Source organism: Equus quagga, chromosome 19, assembly GCF_021613505.1.
Source record: "Equus quagga isolate Etosha38 chromosome 19, UCLA_HA_Equagga_1.0, whole genome shotgun sequence".
NCBI lineage: Eukaryota > Metazoa > Chordata > Mammalia > Perissodactyla > Equidae > Equus > Equus quagga.
Window position 1 is genome coordinate 39,140,103 of NC_060285.1, and position 25,209 is coordinate 39,165,311.

Consider the following 25,209-nt stretch of genomic DNA (forward strand, 5'->3'; position numbering starts at 1 on the left):
ACACAGTAGCTATTAATATTTTTAACAAAAGTACAATAGTCTTAGAATATAGTCTATACAATAGAGAACAACTAAAGAAAATGGGAAGAAAACACCCTAAAGACATATTTGGGGGAAGTGTGGCTATTTCCAAAGGAATCTTATATTTGTTAGCTTTTTTTTTGAGGAAGATTAGCCCTGAGCTCACATCTACCAACAATCCTCCTCTTTTTGCTGAGGAAGATGGGCCCTGAGCTAACATCTGTGCCTATCTTCCTGTATTTTATATGTGGGACGCCTACCACATCATGGCCTGATGAGTGGTGTGTAGGTTTGCACCTGGAATCCAAACCGGCGAACCCCGGGCCACTGAAGTGGAGTGCACGAACTTAACCACTATGCCACTGGACTGGCCCCTGTGAGGTTTTCTTTTTGTCTGAAATTTACCATTTCCAAATATAAATATTTTCATCAAACATCAAATTTCTTCTTTGCAGAGGGATGTGATACCTTTCTTTGGGAATCGTTTAAAGTAATTTTATCTAATAGGGTGATGGACTGGACAACCCTTACGGGTTAATTCAAGACTCAGGATTTGCTAACATTGATTTAAAGCAGCAGTTTTGACAGCCCAAGAACAGCATCAGAGACCATGGCAATGACAGTCACCTGAAACACCTGCATCTTGGGTGAGCCTGAGTTTCCACAACAAAGGTTGTTTTCCTTTTGACTGTAGGATTTTTCCAGCTTGTTCACTTAGTGATGGATCACTTGATCCAGCTAACTGACAAAAGAAACAAACTTTGGAGAGTTCTGAATTGCCATGTATGTTCTCACCTAAGACACAAGTGGCACATTCTCCTTGTGGCTTTATTTCCTTCAGTTAGCATGCTCTTATACAACACATTTTCATGAATTAAAAAACAGGTAATTGAATGTATACCCACAGTTGATTGATGCCCACCCCAAATTGGTAACTTTGGCTTAATACACCAATTTATTCTAAAATCCATAGTAGCTTGCATATACAAAGTAGTCTGATTTATAATTTTGCCCCGACACCATATTGAATTGCAAATCCTGGCCCTCTGCCACCACTAATTTTGGTATCATGACTTTAATTTTAATTGTGGTGACATTTTTGGGGGGGATGAGCATAAAGATTCAAGTTATGTTTTCAAGGCTAATCAGACTTGAAAAATCAATGAATATACATAAACTTTGATTGAGTATCCACAAATAGATAGAAAACAAATTATACACACAATCCTCAGAATCCATTTCCAATAACTGATTATATAGACCTTGTCTATGTAGAGTTTGAAAAAAAATTCTTTTTTTTTGATAATGACCTGTTCCATACTGAAACTCAATTCCTCCCCCACCCTCCGCTACTGTCCTCATCAGCCGTTTATTATAAATTGCTTGGTGGGAATGATTGTTACCAGAAAAGAGTAAACAGTCAAACAATAAATTCAAAGATTTGGGTATGCAACACCTACACACACACAGATTAGGAACATCATGTCTGTGTAATTCAGGAGAAAGCCAATGAAATCTACCATATAACAAACACGTCTGCCAACAATACTGAATCAGCTCTCATTCTTGTTTACTGATATGCTTCTATTCAAAACGTGACATGATGCAACTACAAGTTAAAATCATCATTATGGCTCTAAGTTTATGGTGCTCCAGATCTCCCAGGATAGAGGATCAAAAATATTTGTCAAAATAGTCACTCATCTCAGTGCCATAGCATTTTGCCTATAACCTGTATGGTAAGGCAATGTAAAGCCACCTCAACAAAAAATTTTTTAACTCACAAATTTTACATACTAAGCTGAATATTAAACATTTTTTGCACCTACTCCAGACACAGGCCGCTCTGGTTACAGGTCTCTGTCGATGATAAATTTCTACTTATCTTAATATTAAACTGCTCAATTAGTCTTGTTTTTGATACTCAAGAGTTAGAGAATTGTAGGCATGGAAGAGGTTGTCTGCAGATTATTTTGGCATACAAAACTAATCCTATAGAATTTGGTTTATATTTTGTGTATAAAATATGTATTATAAAAGCTTTTAAGTCTTTATAGTAGCCAATGCAGTGAGCGTATATTTAAGAAATGGTTAGGGTAAATAACAATACTTAAATCTGCTGGATATTTTCAAAGCTGGGAACTTTTCCTAAGATGCTGAGTTTATTGCACCGTCTGGCACTCAGTGAAATACCAAAATGATGCAGATGGAGAATTTGCGTTAACTACCAAAACTTAAATTTTTTATTGATGAAACATCTTCCAGACTAAAATGATCACCTCTCAGCCTACCCTCAATATTAAGTTCTCCAGAGGAGAGTAAATTCTCTAGTTGAATCACCAGGACACAAATGCCACTTCTATAAGATTCTAATTTCCCCAGAGAATTTCTAAACAGTAGGTACGATCCAGGAGAGGTTATATTCTGGGGGGCCATTTATCATAATTTAGTTTTTATAGTGTTCTGGTGATGAATTCATCTTGTTAGCTCATCAAAATAATAAAGATAAAGAGGGATTTGCATCTTTTAGAAAGGCACAGGTGCTCTACAGGATTAAGAACTGAGAAATGCAAGGTAAAAATTCTTCTCTGTAGTTAAGTTTTTTATTTCCATGTCTGTGAGTAATCTAGCGATTCACTGCTTCATAAGATGAAAGAATTTGAAAGCTGTTGCAACAACAAGTAAACCTAATTAAATTCTGATCACTCTGCTGTGTCTTGTGTCTAACTGTAAATTCTGCAAGGGACAACAGCAAAATGTACATAAGGGGTAGTTAGGGAAACGAAAGGAGTTTTGTTTTTGTTTTTAGGAAGAACACTTTATTTTAAAAAACTATATCTTGAGTAGCCATTAATACCATATAAGTTTATTTTGCTATTGTACCATATTGAACAGGATAAAGGTGTCTATGGTTAGGGAGAAAATGAAAATATGTGATTGTTCTAGAAAGCATGTAAGGGCCTCCTATCATAATGCCAGGATTAAGTGTTTCAATAGCTGTATTTAGGTGTGGATAAATTTCCTTTAGTGCATTTTAGAAGGCATGGCAAATGATCCCAGATTATCTATAGTACCAGACACCACACAGACTACTTGGGAGAAAATCTTATATTTTACGAGTAGTCCACAAACGCTTCTGCTTTCACAATATCTGAATTTGTCTAGTAATTCAAAGAGGGGACTGCACTGTGACATTTATACTTCATCAAAACCCAGGAATATCTACTCAGTACTTGGAGTACAAATCATTTGCTATAGTTTTAAAGTGATAAACCTGTTTTTTTTTTTTTTTCTCTCTGAATCATGTACTTATAGCAGGGCTGAGACGGAAGTGCTGAAACCATTCCACTTCAATAAGATGGATCATTTCCAGAAGGGCAGGACATGTGTCCTTTTTCAAATTTTCAAATTATACACAAATTTTCAAATTTTGAAAAGTTTTATTTAGGTTTCTTCCTTTCCTCTCTGAGTTCCCTAATTTTCTGTCTCTCCCCCCCCCCCCCCCCATAGATTCTCTATCTTTGAGTAAATCACAAGGGGAGAGAATAACCACTCCCTTTTTCCTGGCCAAGTCAGTTAGGATGTGGGGAGGGGAGGGGCTTCTCACAAGGATGCGGAAGGGAGCAAAGTGCAGGTGTTTGATTGTGTACTTTTGAAAATAAGTTCCCTAGGGTCAGAGGTCCTTGTCAACATCATCCAGAATCCTGTAGGAACTTGAATCTGGTTAGTAGGGAAGTGATCTCTCAGGGAGAGTAGCTGTAATAGAGAATCTAGGAAGAAACTTCAGAGCACTAGAGGCAAGACATCATATTTTCAAGAAATGCCTTCTGCTTCAACCCATAACAGTCTCCTAGCATTTAGTCACTTGCCTGAACTAAGAGTCCCACGACTGAGAATCACTGTGTCGTTCCCATATAAAGCATTGCTTTAACCAGGGGTGGGTGCCTGGACAACTGTTTGGAAAAACACATCGACTAGAATGGTCTTAATAAGCCTGTTTCATGATCTTCCTCCCCTGTGGTCTCATCAGCAGGAAATCAACTAGCCTCATTATCCTCCATTCTCACGTAGAAACCTATCTATCAGAGAAGTAATTACCTAGCCAGATACAGACCTCTCTGAGGTGAAGCCCAGAAATCATTATAATACTCTATAATTAGTGTTCATTATTTTATCTGTTCATGTCAGTGGAAGTACAAAAAAAAGTGCCCCTCAGCTGGACAATCCTATCATAACAAGACGTAGAAAATACTAATGTAAAAGCTTTCCTTGTCTGCATTTTCTTTGCCATGGCAACTTAAAGTCAGCTTGCTTCCAAGCAATTTGTAGCTCCACCATGCTCCCTAACCCACACACACAGCAGACCTGACATTTCATCCAGGAGTATCTAAATCTTTAGCCTGACAACAGGTGTAGGTATTACCTTGACAAAGACCTGCATGATAAGCTCCTCATTTTTCTCTACAGGGACAAGTAGTACATTCAGGGCTTGTTCTCGGCAGATGTTATTCTAACAGAAATTCAGAATTCAAATCCTTCAACCCCCTGCCAGGCTGTGGGCTGAGCTGGGAAGCAAGTACACAGAGATGCTTCTGCATTTCAATGCAGCGCTGTTTCCTGGACCTTGGCTTTTGTGGCTTTACTTTGTAAGCATGGTGGTCCTTTTATCTTCTTCAAGGAGAGCTGGTAAGAATGATCTGACTTGAAGGGAGCTTGAGACAGTCTCAACTACAGGGTTTTACAAAGTTTCCGTATATAGTTTTAACTTTGAACAAGGATAAGTTCCTTTGGGGAGAGCGAAAGAAATGCATGTATAATTCTTAAAAAAGATCAACACTGTTGTGTTTTAAAGTAGAGATCAGGAAATTCGGAATAACAGTATTGTAGCTCAATATAGGCCATTAATCTTCAATTTTTCAAGAAATAAAAAGCGATAAATCCTGAGAGAAAGGATGGTGCAGTGCCTAGGGGCAGGGGCTCTAGAATCCTTAGGTCTCTAAGCCACAGTTGTCTCAAGTGCAAAATGTTGATAATGACAGTAATATTTCCTAAAATTGTCATAGGCATTAAATGAGGCAAAGATTGGCGAGTGTTTAGCACAGCGCCCAGCACATAGTCAGCTGTGAATAAAGTCGCAGTTACTCTTCGTCAGACCACAGAGAATTACCCTTTGGTGCTCATCCTCTTTCTCACGTTTGGCATTCTGTGACACACGCTACACTCCTCTGCCTAACTTGGGGATCCTATATGGGATTGCTTGAGCAGGGTTGGGAAATTTGGGGTTTCAAGAAGGAAGAATGCACTAGTAGGTGTTTCTAGGAGACAATGAGGTTGAGGGGAGAACCTTTTGCAGAGTTCCACTTGGGGAATTGCAAGGGAAGCTTCTTTCAGTTCTGCTCAGGAAGTCCTCTTCACTTTTAGGAAAGCACTTGCTTGACCCCAGGTGCAGACACAGGAGTGAAAGATATTTGCAGATTGAATAATGTATAAATGAATAAATATGCTCGAGGAGCAGATTTCAAACGGTATCTTTGCCAAACAGTGTCTCTGAACTCCCAGCTCTGTCTTACAGGGTATGCTAACTAGTTCCTGCTGTTAATATTTTCTCAAAAGATCGAAATGACAGGTGCTGTTATAGCTTCTTTTTTTTCGGGGGAGTTGAAGGAATGTTGAGTGAAAGGCCAAGATTAGAGTTAAAATTTTAGCTTAATCTTCATAGCAAATGGAATCTTTTTAGGTTAAATAGGTCAATTCTAAAAGAAGTTTTCCAAAGAGGTCAAATTATGTCTAGAAAGGGGTTTTAGATTCTCAAATCAAAACACATGATCCAAGTGGAGTTAGATGGCGTGGTTTGGATTATTGATTCAGGAATCTACTCTCTGATGTGAACTGGGTGAGTTATCGACTTCCTCAGGCCTGTCTCCCCATCTTTTCAATGGGCTAGATAATACCCATCTCAGTTTCGTTGTGATGATAAGACGCCATATTGCACGTAAAGTTTTTTTTTTTTAAAGATTGGCCCCTGAGCTAACATCTGTTGCCCATCTTCTTTTTTTCTTCTTCTTCTCCCCAAAGCCCCCCAGTACATAGTTGTATATCCTAGTTGTGGGTCCTTCTGGCTGTGGCATGTGGGACCCCACCTCAGCATGGCCTGATGAGCAGTGCCGTGTCCACGCCCAGGATCCGAACCAGCGAAACCCTGGGCCACCGAAGAGGAGCGTACGAACTTAACCACTCGGCCGCAGGGCCGGCCCCTGCATGTAAAGTTTTAAGCGCAGTGGGTGGAAGATACTAAACCCTCAATAATAGCTATTATTATTTTGATTATATTTTCTTTTGGGTGATTTTAGTGTTCTCTTAGTAAGCATGTTTGTCAAAGTTATAGTTCTATTAGATGATGTTTCAGTACACAAACATCTATGATTACTGTATTAAGAGGCAAAAGGCACAACAGAGAGGTTTATTTGAAATCAGCTTTCCAGGGTTTGCTACTGAGCTTGGAAATAAAGATTTCAACCAATCCAAAAGCTTGGGCTAACTAGGACTTTCTATAAAACACCAGGAAGCTTTATGTGGATTTAGTGTATTGTGTAGCTTAGACTGCTCTTTGCGATTTAAGATGATTAACAAAATCCTTATGTATTTTCAGGGTCCTCAGAGGATTCCTCGGAAACGTACACAGCTGGCAAATTTTGGTAGTCTTCGAAAGGCCAATTTTCTTTATTCCTTGAAAATGTACATGTCATTACCCAGAAATATTTTCAACTGAGGTTTTAAAAAACTAGAGTTTCATTTTTGTGGTGGTCTGCTAACCTAATTAAGTAATCAAGTGAGTTGTTATTTCAAGCATATCCCATTGTCTTGTCTGCATTTTGATTAACTTGCTAAAAAATTCTCTGCTGAGATGCTTGTTGGGTCTGAGGACCACTCATTAAATCATCATCTCAGAACTGCAAATGAGGATGCGAATTGTCAGAAACATGACAGGAACACTAGCGTTGTCATTTCTTTTCTCAGGAGGAAATGACCGTTGAATAATGTGGTAACAGATCCCTGATTCCTACCCCCATTTCGAAAAGAAACACTTTGACCCAAGCCCTGTTTTCAAACATACATTCATTTTTGTATTGACTGAGGAAGTCACTGTCATAACTTCGACAAATTTCCTAGGCCCCGTATGCAAGTAATTGATGTAAGAGCTTTCCCAGTCTGGGCTGTAAATTCATCTAATGACCATTTTTTGTTATGCTATTTAGTACTTCCCCAAGTGGGGTCCTTAGGTTGGATCTATGTGTGGGCATTCCAGCATGTTCCTTGGGTTGATCGCTGCTGATCTGGATTCCAATCTTTACGCTTTTGTTCTTGGTATGAGTTCCTGAACTAATGCTAGCATCTCATCATAAGCATTTGTCCAACCGTGGGCCATGTTTTGTTTGTTTTTATAGTCAATGAGGTTAATAAATTGTGCTCTTGACCTTTACAAGTGGTTCTTAGCCCAGAATGGTGTGAAAATCACTACCAAATCAGGACCCAGACTTGCTTTTAATGAAATCCATGAGGCCACTAAAATAACCTCTCATCAGTTGATTCTTTAAAAACAATTATTTTTGGGGCCAGCCCCGTGGCCAAGTGGTCAAGTTCGTGCGCTCTGCTGCAGCGGCCCAGGGTTTCGCTGGTTTGGATCCTGGGCATGGACATGGTACCGCTCATCAGGCCATGTTGAGGCAGCATCCCACATGCCACAACTACAGGGACCCACAACTAAGATATACAACTAGGTACTGGGGGGATTTGGGAAGAGAAACCAGAAAAAGGAGGAAAAAAAAGATTGGCAATAGTCGTTAGCTCAGGTGCCAATCTTTAAGAAAAAAAAAACCAATTATTTTTTTACGAATTAATTTCTGTGAAGTGACTCAATGGGCTATGTAATCTAGCCTGTTCAGTAGTAAGAAGAGCCAAAAAGATTCTTTTCAATAGATCCTTTTCTTTGGAGTGTTAAGAATTGATATTTGCTTGTCATAGATTATATAACAACAATAGAAGATTCTCTAAACTAGGGCATACTTGTGATGTTTCTGAAGGTTTCTAGATCTGTCCTAGAAAAAGCCATGCATCAGTAAACTGGGGTTGGATTGGAAGGATTTCATAAACGAATTAAGCCTCAAGCATTTTCCAGTTAGTAAGGGAAAGATTTATAAGGGAAGGGAAATTTGAGTGATTATAGAGAGAGAAGTATTTTCAGTATGGTTTGCGGCATATAGAAAGAAGGCAAATCTAGGACAAGGATTAAATGTGAGAATAAGGAAAAATTCCATGGTTTATGGCTTGTGTTTTATAAGTTAATGGCTTTAAGAATTAGATAGCATGAAGAATAAGTGAGAAAGATACCCTAGCCAATACCTTTCAACTGTACTTGACACCACAAACACATGGGAGTAATCATCGTTGAGATGAAGAAAAAAGGAACTTTTCCACGGCAAGTTAAAAACGTTAAGAAATAAGAAGTTATAACTTTGGTTAACGACAGACCAGATATCACCATTTGTTGTTCTAATTGGGACCATAAATTAAGCATGTTCCAAAGGAAGCCCATAATCTCCACTCTCCCAGAACCCGGCTGATGGCAGATTTCCCCAACCCAGTGTTAAGTGACTCGATTCTTCCAGTTGCCCCAGCCAAAACCAGCGCACTCATCCTTGGCTCCTCACCCTTTCCCAGTCAGAAGCAAATCCTGTTGGCTTTTCCTTCAAAATATATCCAGACTCTGCCCACTTTTCATAAATATTCCCTGCTTCATTTTTCTCCCAAACACATTATCTCACGTACTTGCTCAGCGTTTTTCTTCTGCTCTAGAATATCAGCCTCATGAGGGAGGATTGCCTGTTTTATTTACTGCTGTATCCTTAGCCTCCAGAACTGTGTGGCACACAGTAGGTGTGTTATGCTTTTTGAATTAATGAGCAAATAAAACTATTAGGGAAGAAAGTGGATGATTTACTCCTAATTGGTTCAACAGCTATTTTTGTGTACTTATTATGTGCCTACTTGTGTATGAAGTCTTTAAATCTTGTGTATGTTGTGTCTATTTCACTAAAATGCTAAGTTATTTCTAGGATTTGGGATAAAATAATAATTCCAGAATATATATATCATAGAATGCATATACATAACATACATATATTCATAGAATATATATTTATGGCACTAAATGAATTTATATCTCTCTACTTACTTGGGTTAACGAGTTAGTAATTGCAAATTAAAATTGAAAAAATCCAGGGGATCTTGTCATGGAAAGTTTTCTTAGAAAGCACTCATTTTCAGAAATATAATTAAACTGTTTTTCTCATGTCCACTATCTCCTGTTTAATTTTATTCAAGACTAGGGTGATGACAAAATATGTGTTGGAATGTGATTATAAGCAGTCCTTAGAAAATGACAGGGTTTTTCTAAATAACAGATTTGGTATGTTGAGTAAATTGTATATCATTTTAGCATCCTGGATATTCTCAATTTATAATCAGTCTTTAAGGATTGTAGAACCAAAAGAGAGAAAGGGAACTAAGTTGTTCATACAACAATGGCAATGTGGTCAACGTCTGAATTGTCAAAAGCAACTCTGTCATACGGAAATGAGGCTAGATTTCAGGATGCAGAAACGAATTCTTGGAAAATAGAAGGATGACAAACTGAAGATAGTGCTTCTTAAAATCTGTATGGTTTAAACTGTCCTACGAATTTTTATATTTTATCCTATCGCTAGAATTATTAGGTGTTTTCTATGTAGGCCATTATTACCCATACACATAATAGGAAAAATGAATCAATTAAGAGTTAAGCTATTTAGAAAGCAAACATGTTAAAAAAAAAAAACTGCTCCCTGAGTATCTCTAAAAGGGAAGATTTAACAGTACATGGCTCTTAGGAGATGCTCAGTAGACATGTATTGAATGAATGAACTTGAAAAGTAAGGAGCCTTTTGAGCTATAAACCAACATGGATTTTCATGTCTTCTGGTTTGCCCTGGAGCAAGAGTCCTAGAAATCTCATGATTAGATAAATCTTGTATGTACAATTTATAATGTGATATGATATTGGGTAGTAAACATGAAGGTCTTTTGGCAATGTACACAAGGAAGAATACAATCACTTGTGGATCATTCATGAAAGGGGCCACTTGTCATCTTACCTCTGAGTTTCAGATAAAAAGTTAGCCTGATGAACTATGTATGGGGAAGATTTTTCCTTCACTTCAAGTTAAGTGCAATATAAACTAGAAAATTGCCTATTTAGACTAAGAAAATTTCTTGAAGGATGCATGTCAGTGGAAGAGGGGGAGAAAGGCCATGTACCAAAATGTAATTAGAACTCTCCCAGGAAAATAAATTTACTATAGATAAGATAGTTATGTAGAGAAAGACTGGTCATTTTTCTCTCAATGCCTTTGTTCCAAGTTTTACATAAATGATGCAACCTATTTACCCTTGCAGAACAAGAAGCAAGTATAGACACCGATAGAATGACAAGGTGGGAGAATGCTGGCTTTCTGATTTTTCTTTTTCATTTATTCATTAACTACCTTTGAGACTCTGCTCTGTCAGACATCATGCTAGGCACTGGGTGTACACTGGTAATGACATGTTCTTGCAAACTGGAGGGGGCATCAGTCAAACAAGTTAGCAATGAAACTCATTACCAGTGCAATAAGGGAGGCAAACAGTGCAGTAATAGAGAACAAATGCTAAGGGAGGGATTATCTTTGGTTTTCAAATGAAGGGATTGAGATTCAGAGAGGATAAGAAACCGGTTTGAGGTCACACACTTGGTGAGTGACAGAACTGGAATCCTAACCCAAGTCAGACTGACTCCACAGCCAGGACGGGAATTGCCATTCTAGAACCACCCACTGCTGACTATTCCAACACAAACTCCCAGCTTAAACCCGTCAGCGGCTCCTTACCACCTCCAGAGCATAAATTTCAACATCCTTAAGTCCTTAATCTGGTCCTACCCTGCTCTCCAACTTCCATTCTCACTCTTCTCTGCTGTAGCAATGTTGCTTGTGGGTCATCCCCACCTTGCTCACATTGTCCTTTGGGCCTGTCTCCTTGAGCTACATAATCCCTCATTTCTTTCTTTCTCCAGGAAGCCACTGTGCCATCCCCAGTTAGGGTTACCTACCCTTCTCTGAGCTCCCATAAAATCCGGTTAAGCTTTATCAGGGCTCAGCAAATTACTGCCCGTGGACCAAATCTGGCTGCTGCATGTTTCTGTGGGCCAAGACTAAGAAGGTTTTTACATTTTTAAAGGTTGGAAAAAAAATCAGAAGAATAATATTCCATGAGACATGAAATTCAAATGTCAGGGTTCACAAATCAAGTTTTATTAGAACACAGCCACATCTATTCTTTACATATTATGGGTGGCTGTTTTCATGTTACAGGGCAGAGTTGAATAGTTGCAAGAGACCGCGTGACCGGCAAAGCCTAAAATATGTGCAATCTGGTCCTCCACAGAAAAAGTTTATGTACTCGTAATTGAAATCACATACTATTTCTTTCTAAGCGGCTCTCCCTGTGCTGGCTCTGAGCTCCTTGAAGGCAGCTATCGTACTTCATCCATCTTTATATTTCCAGCTCCAGCCCCCTGTGATATTTAGCAGGTAGGTATTTAATTCGCATTTGGTGAATGCATGATTTCATATTTGTCCCTAGGACAGTTCATCAAATACTTGTGAACAGCCATCCTGTTACCCACCCATCTTCCCTTTCACAGCCATTCCTATTTCTCGTGAGACACTGCGAGTCCTGAAACTAATCTGACTTAGTGCCTCTTTACATGCGTGTTTCTTTTTAGATTGTGGTGTTATCTCTGAAATTTATGAAGGATTTACGATTGATCGGCATGTATACCATTTTTACATAAAAACTATGTCACATTAATAAATTACAATGAGCTGTTCTTCTGGGTTAATGAATAATTGATTTTTAAAGGAAGAAAAATTGAAATAAAGTGATATGCTTTTCTGTCCGTGGTAACAGAAAAGAAAGGAAGCTGCAATCCAGCTGGCAGAGTGTTGGTTTATAAACTGGAAACCTGTATTCGGAAACTTTTAGTCTTTTGTGGTCTCCAGTGTGGAGTTAGAAGCTTCCCATGGGGAAGAAAATATTAGAATTTCTACTTTATTTATTTTTCTTCTAAAAATAAGAAAGGATTAGAGACTCACTAAGATTTGAGATCCAGAACCACAGAGGCGCCCTTGTTTGGGCGTAATTCTCACGCTGTCCTGGAGGGCTCCTGAGGGAGGCCTGGAGCCCACCGGGCGGTCGGTGCCCCAGGGACTCGCCCGTTCATTTCTCTTCAGTGTTATGCTCTGGACTGCAGTTTCTGTGAGCCAAGTTAGACTGACTTACGGGTTATATTACTTCATTGTAATCAAACTAATCCTCACAAAATGAGCGCGTTGCTTAAAGTGATTCCTGAAAAACAACAACTGTGCTTGAAAACTGCATAATGCAAATATATTTGACATGAGTGAGGAAATAAGAATATGACAGGGCTGGTGCCTCCTTGAGTTCTAGAGTGTGCTGTGTAGTCATGATTAGAGGTAAAAATGATCTATTTTAGGTAAGAGAAGTTGGCTAAAATTTTTTTAAAAACATCAAAAACATCAAACAGTCACTGTGATATGCTGATATTTACTATGAATCTCAAACTAAGTCCCTATTAAATATTCTGAACATTGTGCTTTTGTGAAGTGTTTTTTAGATGTGACACTTTAAAACTAAGTGAAACTAAATCTAACATTTTGAATTGCTATATCACAAAGTTAAAACTACATCTTCACATATAATGAAGCATATTTATACTAACGTAATAGTAATATTAACATTTTAAAGGAAGAGTAACATTTTTATCATTCATAAATAAAGTAAAATAATTGTAAAATATGTATTTTATTTTTGCTTTAGCTTTTACATTTCTCTACTTTTAAATGGATTCATAACGTCCACTTTATAGTACTACAATAGTAAGTGTACAAAATTCATAAACCTACAAGTAAATATATAGGGAGAAATGTGCTCCCACAGCTTCACTGATAGGTGAACATCATCAAAATTTGAGGACGTCTGAGCTTATCATCAGTAGACAACCGCATGCAAGTTAAGCACAGATTTGTCACTTTGATTTTTACACAATGGTTATTTATCTGGTTTATAAATAATTTTTTGATGAAAAGGCATATAATTTTGAGAAAAGAATTACTTATAACTCCTAAATCAGAATCTACATCCATCCGGTGAGGGAAACCTCTTTTCATTTCAAATCCTGTTGATTTCTTTAACATGGGTTTTGTAATTCTTTATTTTTCTACTTTTTTACTGTTTGTTTTTGGCACTTGTTTGTTGTTGGTCTTTTTGAGACTGTAGGCTGCATAAGTGGAGGGACAATGTCCATCTTATTGACTGAAACTCAAGTGCTTAATATAGGGCTGAGCCCAGATGGTGACCGACTTGCTGATTGGCTGGTTTTGAGAAGCCAGAGATAACTGAGAAGTAAGACGTAAGGATGCGGGTAACGGGCTGATGGTGACTGGACTTCCTCTCCCTCTGGGATCACAGCAAACCTTAGACCAAGCAGATGAGTTAGCCCAGGAAATGAAACTTAAGATCTACTTGTTTGGGGGATCTTCCTGTATAATCAACAATGTCAGTTCACGTTACTTCATAAATTGTGGGCCTTTTCAGAAATATTGTCAACCTTCCAGAGGTTTGTTCTATATTTCCTAGCCACTCTTAAAAACACAGCTATTTAGACTGTGTCTACCATTATGGCCTCAGTTTAAAAAACTAACTACAATATTATGCCTAAAGGTTACTGCCCTTTCTATGGTAACACAATAGGTAATCATAGAAGTATCAGTCATTAGAATCATACAGCATCATAGCTAGGCTGTGCTAACCAATTTGTCTATAACTATAATCTGGATAATTTTATTGCAACAGAATAATGTCTTAATATATTCAACTCTGTTCAATTTGATTTGTTCTGATTCAATTCAATTCACTTCAGTTTAGTTCATACTATAAACACAACATGGAGGATAAAGGAAGTGTTTACATTTTCATTTAATTTCAACCCTTATGGGGGCCTACTGTGTGTTAGGAATTCTAGACAATGGCCATGCAAAAAAGAATTGTCAGGTCTCTGGCAAAAGGAAATCACAGAGAAAGAGCCACAGACACCTCCAATGTGTGACAGATCATGGGAGGGTATAACTCCAGTGGGCCATGGGAACACAGACAAAGAAAGAAATAGGGTGCCTGGCAACCCTGCTGATTAAAGAACCCAGTCTCATGAATGAGAAATGGCACTTGCAGGACACAATCAAAGAAAGACACATCTGTGATCAAGTGAGATATGTGGACAGTACAAAGATAAAGAATAATGAAGATGGGGCTGGATACCTGGGGAAGTTTCCTGGAGAAGCAAATACTTAAATTGGTTCTACCCAGGTTGGTTTGTTTGGGTTTTTTTGCTAGTTTTTGCCAAACTGAAAAAGAGGTGGCAAAAATGAAAAAAAAAGGCGGCAAGATGCTATGAAGGTTTTTACTTCATACCTTTGAGGCACAAACTTCTGAAATGATTAAAGTAAATGAAAACTGCCCAGGAACTCACTGGCTGCATGAGATTGTCTTCCCACTGGGAAGCCACAGCTCACTGTTTTGTGGCTGCTCTTTTTGTGTATTATGTCAACTTGTAAACACTAACCTTCCTCTTTTTTTTTTTTTTTTTTTTTAGTTGAGAAGAACACACATTCCTTCTGGACATTATTTTCCAGCAGAAATAAGAAGCACAGAGAAAAAAATGAATAAAGAGCAGTTGCTTTTTTGCTCATTAGGGCATTGGCTATTTATCTATGAAGTCACAGGGATTTGCATGTGTTGGCATTTGCAGGCACGGTTGGATATCGTTACTTTGTCAAAATAATCTATAGAGGGTATTAATTGTGAGTCAGCTGATGATCATTTTGCAGCTCAAAAGCATTTATTATCTTCTAGGGTTGAGGTTTCTATGGTTTGGGGATTACGGCCAATTGAAATTACAGTGTGCATAGTCTAGACAGTGGAATGTAGTGGGTAAGCAGGCTTAGGTAACAGACACAGCTGGCGTGAGGAGCTGGTACCTGCCATTTATTCACTCTGTGACCCTGAGCAAGTCGATTAACTCTTCCAAGCCTTAGTTATCTCATTTGCATATGGGGATATTGATATCAACCTCATAAGATTATGATTAGGGTTAAACAAAATCAAAAGCATTAACTAGATTATAGCTATTTATTATTATTATTATCATTATTATCAGTAGTAGTCTTTCATTCTTATTCTTTTAAGGAAAAAAAATAATGGCTTTTGGTGGGGATAAATTTTTCTTGAATAAATGAACTCTTCCATGAGCTCATGTCAGCTTCAGGCTGGGCAGGATCTTTTAGAGCTTCAGTTCTCATCCAGAATGGGGCAGTCTTAGGAGACTGGAGGGGTTTAGCAAGTTAACACCCTAACCTATTGTGGGGAGTAGGGCACCATCTCTAACCCAGTATTTCTACTAAGCCTGCCTCTAGCCTTTGCTCAGGTACTGAAATTGAAAGAACCAAGTATGGATTTCTGTTGCTTATACCCATTGATCCCAGTTCAGATCTTCACAGTTAACAAGGGTAAGTTCAGTTCTTTTCCCACATATTTGCAAGCAGTTACCCTGTCCTCTCTAAGTATTGCCTTTTGCAGCTTTAACATCTCCAGTTCCTTGAACGAGTCCTCAACTGAGACTGGATCTGCCCTCTGCATGACCCTGATTTCCCTCTGGATTTGCTTCAGAAAGTAAATGTCTCTCCTCTTTAGTGTGTTTCCAGAAACAAATGTAATATTCCAGACTTCTCGGTATAGAGTATAGAAGCTCTGTTGCCCAGGTCTCATCTTTGAAATGAATAATCTCAGCTGGTAACGAGATTTCACTGCTGTTTTACATTTCAGATTAAATCATTTTGAAATTTAAATGGAAAGTTAGAGAGGCACATCCCAGACCAATAGCAGTCAAACAGAAATAAAAAGAATTTTTTTTTGTTCATTGACCTACTAAAGATGGAAAAAGAAATTCTCATTCCTATATCTTGCTTATAAGCAAATACTAAGTTTTAGTAGCTTTCATAACTAGTGCCCCTTACGGCACTAAAGACGGCTGGATTAATGAATATTTTTTTAAAAGAATTTCAAGTGGCAGTTATGAAAATCAAAATCTACATGATATAATTGTGTGTGGGCAAGTTGATTTTAAAAGATCTATGTATCTATTTTAATATTAAAATCTATATATATATATAATTTGGCTTGAGGATAGTATCTTTCTCTTTAGCTTTGGGCTAAACCTACATAATACTTTAATTCCATTGTGTTGAATTCTATTGCAAGAATACTAAAGATAACTTTATTCAAAAAAAAAAAAATGCAGTCCTGACGGCAATATATGTTTGTGAAGAGTTTTTTAACTTGAGGATCAGGCTGGAAAATGCCTCAATCTTGTGTTGATATCTGCCTTAGCATCCTGTGAAGCTCTGACGCTTCTATCCCTGGAGACGAATATAGATAGTCTTCAGGTTCACAGCTTCACAGAAAATGTTTCCTAAGCAATTGGTTTAACCTTGGGTCAGGCTGGCTAGTTGTTTGAGAGAGAGGCAGTTCAACATCACTGATGTGGGCAAATTCAGCAATTAGTTAAATAAATCAAAGTGGCATAGAGGAATCATCTTCGCTGTAGGACTAAAACCCAACAATTTTTCACATTCTTACCTGGTTTCTTAGTAAGTATTTTAACTGAGCTGATTTTCCTATCCGCCAGTGGAATAATTCATTTGATTTACGGTGGAGGCTGTAGACTAGATACATAATCCAACTAGAGTTTTTTCCCATTTTTTAAAATGCCAGGATGAGCACAACCTGGGGATATGTTTGATATAGAAAAGGAAATTTCAGCTGGAGGAAAACAAGCTGAAGAGAGTCGGAGGACTGCAAGGATCTGGGAGTTTAGGTGGGTACTTCTCTTGTTGTTTTTGGTGATGATATTATTTATGGAGATTTGAGAATTTGTAGAGTTAAGTGAAAGTTGGAATCCTGACCGCTCAATCACGCACCAACAATCTGCAATGAATGCCAACTCATATTATATCCAATAAGGTATTCATTAGCTGGGGTACCATTATTTGGAAAGATAAGCTGGTGTTGCTTTGGGACCGGGCCCTACCACTTGTAGTCAAATCAACATTATGACAGCAGGTTCCATCTTCCGGTGTTCCATTTTGGAGAGATGGAAAGTTTGATCATTAACTTGATCATTAGGATGACAGAGGCCTTGGAAGAGAACTCTGGTATCTTAGACAATTCAAATAACTTTAAGGGTTGAAGGTGGTAGAAATATACTACTTGAGAAATATACAACTGGTCTTATTTCTTACAAATTATGCTGAGTCTTGTGGCCAAATAGTAATAGAAAAAGTGAGGAGAATTTGCTGGTTAGCTCCTAGGATAGGTTAGTCTAAGCAGATGACTGCCATCCAAACAATGGAATTGCATGCTTTAAACACACAAACACACAATATTTATATTAGCTGGATAGGAACAAATTGTCTAGGAACCAGGATATGGTGAGAAAAATAGAGTTAGCAAGAGCCGTCTTTTGCTTAGAAATAACCAACATTTATATGGTACTATCAACTTAGGGTTTCCACCTGACATTATTTCATTTGCTTATGCAGCAACGTTGCTGTCATTAATACCCCAATTGTATACATGAACAGACTGAAGATCAGAAAGGTTAAAGGCTTCAGATCCAGGTTTTCCAAGCCAGTTGCTGTTCCTTTTCCGCTGCATCCTGCTGTCTCTCAGGAGAGGGTCTGTTTATGGCTGAGTTACATCTCCACTGGAGGCCAAGGAGGCAAGGACAAATGCTGGCATTTTCAGATAGGTATTTATTATTAGGCTTTGCCCTGTAATAACTGTTAAATCATGCCTTAGGCAAGCCTTTCGGCAAGGTCAGGGCACGTATAAAGCATTCCTATAAAGTTAAATTCCTGTTGAGAGGCTTCTAAGGTTTTTATATTTTAATGAAGTTATTAAAATGAAAGTTCAAACTTGCATAATTCATAAGCATTCACTGTCTCTTTAAAAGTCTCTGCCACTAAACTGTTTTTTAAAAATTTTCAGTGAAATTCTTATATAAAGCATGAACACGTATTTCAGTTAAAATTAAAATAGATTTCCAATCATAGTAAACTGAAACTTCACTGTAATGTAACAGAGTCCTTTAGGCTAGTTTATTTATAATGTTTTCACTGCATGTAAAGAAGTTACTATAAAATTCAAGAATATTTTCTGGATATACACTTTCAACTGGCAACTTTTAGTATAAGCAGCTTTCAAGTGTTTAAGTTGTTCTGTAAAGTCTAAAAATTGAGAAATTCTCTTAAAAACGTTGGTTTTGACTTTTATAAAGATATATATTTTTGCTCTGACTTTTAGTGACTGTCACAGATATCTTCAACTTGCTATCAAAACAATCCTCCTGGATTGAATGTTTTAATGGATTCCAACTCCTGCAAATATAGCTGATGAAAATCTGAAAATCTACAGGCTAATGACCTGCTTTCTTTTTTTTGTACTCTTTGCAATCAATCGTAGTTGTCTTTTTAAGCAACACATTTTTAGGTTTTGAACTTAGGGTAATTGCATCTTACTTTAAAATCTTTTCTTATTTAGAGGCATGATGAGACTGTATAAATGTTATATTTTACCTTCCAGCAACAGGAGCCAGTAGTAGAATTAGTAGCAAGAAAATTTTAGGAATATTAAAAAAATGGGACCTTCCCCCATTGCTTTCCTTTCTCTCATTGATATATAGGAACTCTTACCGGTTTTCTTCCAATCTGTTATTTATCTTTTATGGGATTTAGTATTAATTTGGGAGGAACCGACCTCTTACCTATATTATATTCCTACCCAGGAGCACAGTATTCTTCTATTTATTTAGGTTTTGCTTTAAGTCCTTTGGAAGTTCAACAGCTTTCCTCATAGGGTTATATTTATAAAGAAATTGCTAAATATGTTATGATGCATCCAAACAAAGGGATGTTATGCAACTAGCAGACGTCATGACACATCCTGGCATGGAAGGATCTCTATTGTATGTTGCTAGGGGAAAAAAATAGTACAGAATAATGTGTCTGATAGGATCCCACTTTTGTAAAATGCATATATATTAATATAAATATATAGAATTTGTATAAAGCAAAAAATATACAATTTTGTGTATACAAAAAATATACAATATACAATTTGTATAAAGCAAAAAAGAAACTCTGGATATGAAATCTCAAATTGTTTCCTTGAGTGGGAACGATTCTCTGAGCGGGAAGGGGTTAGAGGGACTGGCTTGGGCACTAAGTTTTTCATCCTACACAGTAAAATAAGTGGTGGGGGTATAGGTTATTTTAACTTTATTTCTTAAGCTTTCCTGCAATTTTAAAACTATAAATCTAGGGAAATATTGTAAAAGTGTTATTTGTGAAAGCATTTATTTCCTTAATTAGAATTTGAAAGTCCATAATATTATGAACAAATGGCAGCTGTAATATGGGTAGATAACTGTGAAATCTCACAGCTCCATGTGTGTATGTATTAGCTCTCCAATGCACTATCACTAAATATGCATTCAGTTCTTTTTGGTTCCTAGGGGGCAATAAATTAATCACACTATCATATTGTTGACTGAAATCAATAGTTTGAAACCCATGAATTTCTTAAGTCAATCAACCATGTTGCTTTAGTTTTGGGTAAAAGCAGTTTTAGCATTCCTGAGGATATAATGTGCTTATTTTATATTCTTTAAATTAAACAGTTAATTTCCTAAGTAAACACTTACAATCACTTATTTGTGGAAGAAGAAATTACAGAAAGCCTCCTCATTTTCCAGGGATCACTGAGAATGAAGTGTAGCAAAAGCTGGCATTAGCAATTCAAAAAGGCAACCAGCTGCTGTGGTCTCTTGATGTTCTTCTGTAAGGAGATAGTCCATAAAGCAGTGAACAAGCAGGATGTTGGCTCATCGCCCTGTCTGTTCATGCTGGGAAAAGATGTGGCCAGGGGATCATTTTTGTCTTTACTTCTTCACTGGAAAATGTCTTTATGACCATCATCTAGGAATAACTATAGTAATGTGTACATTCTGAGTCACTGTCTTCCTTTGTCTCCTGGAGATAGTCTGTTTCATTGTTTTTTTTCCTACTAAAAGGAGTAAGGAGGAATAAAGGAAGAAAAATCTGAAAATGACAGCTAAAATAACCAATCAGTTTCAAGAATTGCATTTTATGTGATTTCTGATTTTAGTTTTTATTTTTATTATTTCTTAGCTGCTCTTTCTATTATAATAAGTTTACTACTATATGATACTGAAAGCATTTCATTAAGTGGGAAAAATTAAGTCAGTTCAGTTGGAAGATGAAGACAAAATAACCAGTTAGATTGGCAGAATCTTAAAATTCACAGTTACTTGTTTAAGCAGGCAATGTTGAGGTCTGGTCCTCTAACATATGTGTGAGGGCCTCTGAGAACACAAGCATAAGTAGATACAACCCCTGCCCTCAAAGTAGCTCATGGTGCAGCAGGAGGCAAGACTACAGAGAAGAGGGAAACGAGAGTGAGACATTTATAATAGACATCAGTAATAAGGAATTAAGGGACCAAATAGAAACCAAATATCCTTTTGGAAGTGACTATAATAAAGTATGATTTCTAAGAAAAATCCTTTTCGATGTTTCTCTTTCTCTGAAAATCGTTGCAGTGTTTGAGAGCAATAGTACTTTCCATTTTGGTCACCTAACTGTTGTAGGCCTAACAGGAATATTGTAGCTTCAGAAAAGGAAGAAAAAAAGGCATAGACATTTGCTAGAGTTTTTTATAATAAAACTATTAAAAAACGTATATCAAATATGGTTAACATGGATAATAAAAGTCTCTTGAAAAGCCCAGCAAATATAGGTTTAAAAACAGAAGTATTTAGGGGCTTTAATCCTGCCAAGGCAATTACCTATTAGAAAAGCTGACCCTCCTTATTCCTGCCCTGTATACTGAATGGAGAGCAGAGGACGGAATGGTCAACCCAAGAACACGAATGTAGCCATTCTGGGTTGGATTAGTGAGATATGCAGCTGTGGGGTCTGTTTCTGATGCTTACTCATGCAAAGTCATGAGGATCCTATACGACAACACAAAGTAACGGTTTAGAGATGTCCCCTTTTAAGCCTATAACTCAAAACACACCCATACCTTGATCTCAATCTGCTCTATCTTCTAGAGCAACAAGTTTCCACCACCCAACTGAAAAGTAGCAAAGAAGATTTGACAAAGAATTTTTGAGTGGAAAGGTGCCTTTGAGATCATTCTGAATGGCCTTCCCTTTTCTCTGTTCTCTTTCAAACATCAAGGTTGCTTCTTAATTCTAGTGTCCTGAAATGTGATAAACAGGTATTACTCTAGCTCTACCTTTCATGATTTTCAGACTTTAATCATATCTCTGCTCAGCTTTCCTTTTCCAGACTACAAAGTCCCAATCTCCTTAGCCTGTCATCACACACAGCCCCTTCATCCCTCTGGTTCATCCACCCTCCTCTGGCAGCTGGTCATCTTTCCTGAGGTGGGCGATCATAACTACAGGTACTCCACACATGGATGAGTTTTAGTCTAGGACAAAGGTAGGGCATTCTTTCCCTTGTATATTTATAGAATCTTCCACAACAACACCAAGCTTATTTGGTTGTAGCAGCAGACTTGGTGACGGTCCTCTATGGATGGCTCTGTGTGACTCTTTTCGTGGTTTATAATTGACCTTTTTATTTGATATTCTAATTGGGATTTTTTTTCAAGGTATTTCTAAGCTTGCCCATACTAAAGGTCATATACACATTTTGGCTTACTCAGCCTGGCAAGAGTTTTTCACTTATCCACTGAGCTTGGCATTTCAATGGCTGGAAACATTTGTCACATTCAAAATTGGGAGTTTCAAGGTGACTAGTAAACATATCTTAGCATAGACCTCTTTCGCACTCACTATTTCCCCTTCTCCATCTGTGGGTATCTCTTGGTACCATTTTCCAGCCGACTCTATTTTCCTGTTAAGTTGTCTGTTGCAATGCCAACTGCCTCAATTTTCAGATTTAGGTATGTAATTGTGACCCACAGAGTCCCATAGCACTTTACAGGGGTAGTAAGCTTTTGTACTATTGCATCATCCTGCCTCCTCCATGGCCCGCCCAGCATCACTCACTGTCTTCCAGAGTCAGCCCTTGATAAGAGTGCGTAGTAGATAAAGTTTTTCTCTAGTCTTCCTCTATCACCCAATAGGCACTCAAACCCCTTAGACTTGGACTTTCTTCCAAAATGTTCTGGCCACCTCCTTTCACCTCCATCACTGATACAGCTGAAACTATACTGTTTTATGTCTCATCCTCTTCAGTGTGCAAAGAATAAATCACTGAAGTAGTATATCAATTTGTAAACAAGGGAGAAACTGAGATGGTCCTTTCAGCTTTGAAATCTATTAATATCTGCTGTCTGACCTTACGGTCTCTTTGATGCTGTCTTTACTAAGTAACCAAAAACTAATTAAACAGTCAACCAACTAATTTATATCAGTGGCTTCCACAATGGAATTTTAGTTTGGGTATAAAGGAATTTTGGAATTGGGTAGAATTTTTGGCCATCTCTCAAACTGCAACATGACGTTAGCCATCTGCTCTCTAGGCTGAACCTGGTGAGAAAGGATAAGGACTTAGAAATCATGTTTTATTCACAGAGTCTGAAGACTGCTTGGGTTGACATCCTAACTCTGCCAAATACTAATTCTGTGACCTTGGGAAAGTCACTTACCTCTCTATTTTTCAGGTCCATCAATAAAATAGCATTAGAGATAGTATCTACCTCATAGAATTGTAATGAGGAATAAATCAGTTAACAAATGTAAAGAGTTTAGAACAGAGTATGGCTCATAATGTGCTTTGCAAGAGTCTGCTGTTATTTTTACTGTATACCAATGACTGGCATAGTGCCTGGCACAGAGTGGGTATTCAGATGATATTTGCTGCATGACTGGATGTGTACCTGCTGGCTAAAGGACTTATTTAGGGGTTTTTTTTGCTAATTGTTCTGAACTAATACATTTCACCCTAACACTCATTTCTCTTGATTTCAAATCTGGCCCACACCCCACATCTGCCCTTCTCATTTCCTTAGAAGCACTGTTAGTCCTTCAGGCATGGCATTTCTATCCATTCTTTGGTAACTGTGCGTTGGTCTCAACTTACATTCGGCTTGGCTGTAATCTTTTTTAGTAACTCAATTTCTAGGATGATCCAGTTTACAGATTTGTCATTTCTGTTTTAGACCAATTTGTTCACATCTTCGGGATTCAGATTACTTACCAATACCATAATTAAGCATTTTGAAGTGTCACAAAATCTTATATTCAAGCCTAAAATTGTGATGAAAACTTCTGACATCACAGCCAACTTATTATGCATATTCCTGTCCTGTTAGCTCAATAAGATGCCAGTTTATTTGCATATTATTGCTTGACCCTGATATCATGGCCAATTAATTTGCATATCCCTATCTAATTGGCTCAAATAAGTTTTTACCATTTTATTTATTGGCCTGGCTCCCAGACTAGTGGCTTTTAGCTGGAATCAGTTGAATTTGGAGTGGTTTTCTTTGTCATGCTTTCAGCACCAGTGGAAGGACAGATAAGGGTTGTGGTCATGAATGTAGAAAGGAACAGTCTACTGATTTAATTTTTTTTTCAGTGGAAGACACTGAAGGAAAAAATAATTTAGACACGTAGGCAAGGTGTTTTTCAGGAAGGAGGATACTGGGCTGGTAGAAAAAAATAGAACTTAACAAAGTTCCAGAATATAAGACAAAGGATGTATTTTATATCACTGACCAAAAAAGTCCTAACTTGGAATTTGGCTGACCTGGGTCTCAGCTAAAATTATGATGTAGCATTAAATCTCTAAACTGTAATTTTCTTTTTTCTTTTTTTAAATTAAGATATAATCGATATATAACATTCTATATGTTTAATGTGTACAATGTGTTGATTTGATACATTTATATACTGCAATATGATGACCACCGTAGCTTCAAATAACACTCTCTATGCCCTCTATAAAGTGTAGTTTTCAAATTTAAGATGTATAAGAATAAAGTGGGGGGATGTTTAACATGTCATTTCCAGGCTCCCACCTCTAGAAAGTCAGTTACAGTCTGAGGTGGTCCCTGAAAATCCTAAATTTTAACACAGACTCTGGATGATTCTGATGCAGGTAGAATATCACATCTTGATAAATATTGCCTGAAAGAATGATCTGTCTCCGCAGATTCATGGTTTCCGTGTGGAATCTAGTGGTTCCCTAAGGTTAGATAGGTTGCTCTTTCTGAGATGACTTCAAATATTGCAATTGACTGTATTTCCCAAGTTGTATTTCTAGGACAGTAGAAAGAAGAACACAAACCCATGAATAATTTTTAAAAATTGCATTTTATAGAAAGGGAGTGTGTGTGATGGGAGGATTAGGTGGGTGGGCAAGGTCAACCTTACTGGCCCGGGTCTGTCCCTCATCCACACGGGCAGTCTGACAGACACAGATGATGAATCCTTCACTACCACCAGTCCTCTTTCTGCCCCCATCATCTCCCTCAAGTAGCGCCTGCCATTTGTGAATTTCGTTGCCCTTTGTTTGGGAGACATAGATGCTTTGGGGGACCGTCTCCACAGTCCTACACTTTGCTTTCCACAGTACAGTTCCACAGCGATGAGTGAGGACTGGAGATGGCCAGGAAGAAGACTGAGGATGGGACTTGGGGTGGTGGAAAGTGAAAGGGAAAAAGACGATGAGGGAAAACACTTTCAATTACACTTTCTCCAACCACTATTGCTTATCAGCCCTCGGGACGTCCCTGAGCTGATCCCACCTCCTAGCCACCTCTCTAGCTCCTTGATGTCAGGAGACTGCTGGAATAGAGGCATATCACTTCAGTCCCAGCACCTTCTTGCCATCATGCTCGACATCTTTTGTTGTTCCCTTC

General features: G+C 37.8%; 1 protein-coding gene across 1 annotated transcript in view; it reads right to left on the reverse strand.

The window, feature by feature from the left end:
* Nucleotides 1–25,209, reverse strand: part of SYT1 (synaptotagmin 1) — a 520,201-nt gene that overhangs the window by 54,820 nt on the left and 440,172 nt on the right. The window lies entirely within an intron of this gene.